This window comes from Lathyrus oleraceus, chromosome 2, assembly GCF_024323335.1.
Source record: "Lathyrus oleraceus cultivar Zhongwan6 chromosome 2, CAAS_Psat_ZW6_1.0, whole genome shotgun sequence".
Lineage (NCBI taxonomy): Eukaryota > Viridiplantae > Streptophyta > Magnoliopsida > Fabales > Fabaceae > Lathyrus > Lathyrus oleraceus.
In genome coordinates, this window is record NC_066580.1 from 400687089 (window position 1) to 400691317 (window position 4229).

Sequence of the window (4229 nt, forward strand, 5' to 3'; positions counted from 1 at the left end):
GGATAACTCGTATCCTAATAATCGGGAAAGGGAATAGAAGACTCTAAACCGCTTTCTTTTTCATCTGAGCGATTATGAAAATAGGTTTATGTATGATTGATGTATTTTAGAATGAACGACAAGTACTTGAATGGCTGAGTAAGACAACTCATATCCAAGCATTTGAGGAGAGGAATCGAAGGCTCAAGACCATCTCCCTTTTCGTATAGTTTATTATGATTATTTTGATTTAGTTGGGTTTAAAAGTTTGTAAAGAAATGACGAGTGTCTAACTGACAGAGTAAGAAAAATCGTATTCAAACAATCGAGGGGAGGAGTTAAAGGCTTAAAACCATCCCCCTTTTCATTTCATTTATTATGAGAATAAATTGATTTAATTAGGGTTAGGTGATTTTAGCAATGACAATTATTTGACTAACCAAGTAACAGAACTCGTATTCAAATAATCGAGGAGAGGAGTTGAAAACTCAAAACCATCCCCCTTTTCATTTCTAAATGAAATGGTATTTGATTGGGATTAGGTATTTTAATTGAGTGATGATTAAGGTATTTTGAATGGATGACGAATACTAGGATAGTCGAGTAAGACAACTCATATCCAAGCATTTGAGAAGCGGAATTAAAGACTCAAGACCATCTCCTTTTTCGTATAGTTTATTACGAAATGATTTGATTAAGTTGTTGATTTATGGAAAAATGACAATTATTTGACTAAGCGAGTAAGAGAACTCGTATTCAAACAATTGAGGAGAGAAGTCGAAGGCTCAAAGTCATCTCCTTTTTTCATTTCATTGTTATGAAAAGTAGTTTGATTTAATTATGTTTAAGCGGATAAAAATGACAATTACTTGACTAACCGAGTAAGAGAACTCGTATTCAAGTAATCGAAGAGAGGAGTTGAAAACTCAAAACCATCTCCCTTTTCATTTCCAAATAAAATGGTGTTTAATCGTAATTAGATGTTTTTAATTAATTTGAATAACAATACTTGATATTGGATCAAGATTTGAATTGGTATTTGTAAATGAATTGTGTTATTACTTAGTGAATCGATCATCTACTCGATTAATTAAAATCGAATAGGTCTCATTGTAAGAAAGCCCAAGAGTAAGCTACGTGAGGTTGATGGTGATGCTAGAAGCAATCGACTTACAAGGGCATTTGGGAAATGGACTCGACATTGAATCGAGGCTTAAATGGGGTTGTAAAAGTATCATGCATGACTTATGAAAAATTACTCAAATAAACAAATCAAACAAGTGCAAAGAACTAAACTCAAGAAAAACACACAAGAAATAAATAATTAACTAATCAATAATTAACACAATAAGCATTAGTATATTAATTAAGTGAAATAAACTAATTAAAAAATATTAGAGAAAAACGAATAATGAGAGAAATGGATAATAATAATAATAAAAAATAGACGAAAATAGAGAAAAAGAAAATGGATAAGTGGGCCTTGAAATAACTAAGCCCAAATGGGCACTTTTAGAACTAAAGCGGGGGTGCAAGGAGAAAACCTGATAAGCCCTAAGTACAAACGACCATTAGATTCTAAAAGGCCCAAGGGAGGCTCAGTCAACCACGTTGACTAAGAGGGACGCTCCAGACCGTCAGATCTGAAGATTTGACTTGGTCTGTAGATCTCACGGTGGAAATAAGGAGATGCATGATAATATGGTGTATACTAGCGCGTGGGATTAGTGGAAAAAGGGCCATCTTGGTGGTGACAAGTGTCCATGGTGGAGACACTTGTCGCCACCGCCCCTAAGCCCACAGCGGAGACTTTAAAATTACTATCCCAAAGAATTTAAAACATTTCACAAAAAAAAAATCTCTCTCTTCCTTTCTCAAATACAGAACGCTCTGCAATTTCTCACCTCTTTCTCCATCCGTGCCCTACCGGAGAAGACGGTGGTTGCCGGCCGATGGTGGCGGAGCCACCTTCTTCTCCGGCGAAACCTTAACCAAAACACAAAACCTACACATTAACCCCCCCCCCCTATTCTTTGCCAGGGAACACAAATCCGGTCTTAAATCTACCAAAACAAACCCCCTCCGACCGGATCTACAACCATCCAAGAAAGTAAAAGGTTAAATTCCCCGACAGCACAAAACCTAAGTTCAAACTCCTTCTAAATATGAAACCAAAGTCGAAATCAACGTAAATACAAACCAATCTTGAAAACCCTAGCTTTGGAATTGAATTAACGACAGCGGGCATTTTAAAGCAATTAGCAAGGGGATTTTAAAAGGCTCGTCAAGGCGAGCAAGGCGATGCGACGAGTCTAAGCAAAGAAAGAAAAGAAAATATACTTGATCGGAGTCCAGTTACCGGCGACGCTTCCCCACTACGTTTGAGATAAGTCCTCTTTTAATTTTGATTCCTCTTTGTCTTCTTCTTCTCTGTTCTTCTCTATTATTCTCTATTCTTCTCCGTTTGCTATTAATTGTTGTGTTGGCCTGAGCTCATCGACGTTAGAATTTCAGCGTGAAACTCTAATATAGATTTAAAAAATCGTGAGCTTTTCTGAAAAAGTGTTCTTGGGAATTTTTGCAGAATAACGGTAGCCTCCTCTTCAATGATTGAACGCCTCCTCTTATAGATGGGGGTGTGTGGTCCTTTTTGTTGTGAGCTGGCAGGAATTAAAGGATCGTTCAGTTAGGATTGAATCCCTCTTAGAATTGGTGAATCTCTCCAATTTGTTAGGATTGAATTTGTTTCTTTTGTCTGTAGTGATTGAGATTTTCGGATCTTCTAAATTTTGGTGGTCCCCATTTTGTTACACTATTATCATCTGGATTTCATTTTTTCTGTGTGAGTATTTTGATAGACTTATTCTGATGCTTCAATTTCGTTTCAATACAAGGTGATATTATAAACTAATATAGCAGGGTGGTTTTGGTAAGCACCTTGTGGTTTTACCGTGACACACCACTTCGATAGATACATTGGTCCTGTTTGTTCCAGTTGCTATCTTATCCTTGGTTTGGTATTAGGTTTTTGGTTTTATAAAGCTACATCATACGTCTGTTTATCATATGTCTGTCTATTTGATTTACACCGGCAATTTAACAGTAGGCTTTGTTTATGAATCAGACTTAGTTATGGAAGCTTGAGGCATCCATTATGTCTCTTGCTTTTGGTGTAGCCTGGCTCATCTCTTGTATTCGCAGCTAGAAATTGTGGTTCTTGTGGCTTGCATTGTATGCATTACGAAGCTTGCACATGTGGTGCACCAAATTACACGGTCGTCTCTCATATTATGACTTGGTTTGTCTTTTTCTTTATCAGGTACTCTTGGACACCTCTCCTAGAAGAACAACGGGAAGGGACAGCGACCTCTTAATCGATGGATGTATTTGACCATCACCGGGTTCCAACATATGATTTTAAAGACGAATGTGACTCTTCCTCCATCCCTTTTCACTCAACATGAAGCGTTTGTCGGCACGTGGTAAAACAAATCGGATTGCACGAATCAAGACGACATCTGGAAGCCCCTCCGAGCGTACATGGATGAGCCTCCTTATCGGGATACTCATCTTGTCCTCTTTTTGCCTCAAATTATGTAAATGCAGCAGAACGTGTACTGTAATTATGCACATGGTCTATGTACTTTAAACATTTGTAATGAAATCCAGGAATTGACTGATGTTTATGTGTTAATAAAGATATAAACATAGGCTCATATCGTGATATGCTTGTGAATTGGAAACATGTGAAATCTTATATTAGAGTTAGTAGTTCCAAGATCAAATGGATATTCTTCCTTTATTTTTTACCAATTGAATGCATGATTCCGTATGAAAGTGTACAAGATGGCCTAAATCTCACCTGGAACAATTAGCGGAAAATAATATGGACCTTAAATGTCAATTAAATAAAATTTCTCATGGCATGACCCAAACATATCAACAGTGGTAATTATCAAGCTCAGAGAACAGTTATGAACCTCTCTCAAGCCACTCATTATTAGTTGGTTGACTTTGGTCAACAAGATACCAATCACTAATGCTCAAAACGGGATGTAATCGACCAAATTTACGCACCTACTTGTACACCAATTCCTCAAGAGGATTTTTTTGTAAAGTATAACTTGTACCTATGAATCACGCGTTGCTTTTAAGACCTTGAATTAATGAGGTGCAAGCTTTCAAAAACGACTTACGGACAAAGTAAGTGAGGATATGGCTTAGGATAGTGCATACCACTATGAACGGAT

At 37.1% G+C, this 4229-nt stretch overlaps 1 long non-coding RNA gene across 2 annotated transcripts; it reads left to right on the plus strand.

The window, feature by feature from the left end:
- Positions 1 to 1688: 1688 nt before the first annotated feature.
- On the plus strand, positions 1689 to 3695 carry LOC127119720 (uncharacterized). Of its 2 annotated transcripts, none has more exons than XR_007802911.1 (2): positions 1689 to 2821; positions 3299 to 3695. It is a non-coding gene; the product is annotated as an uncharacterized LOC127119720 (long non-coding RNA). The 2 variants fall into 2 exon arrangements; XR_007802910.1 differs by having other exon boundaries at positions 1689 to 2691.
- Positions 3696 to 4229: the final 534 nt, after the last annotated feature.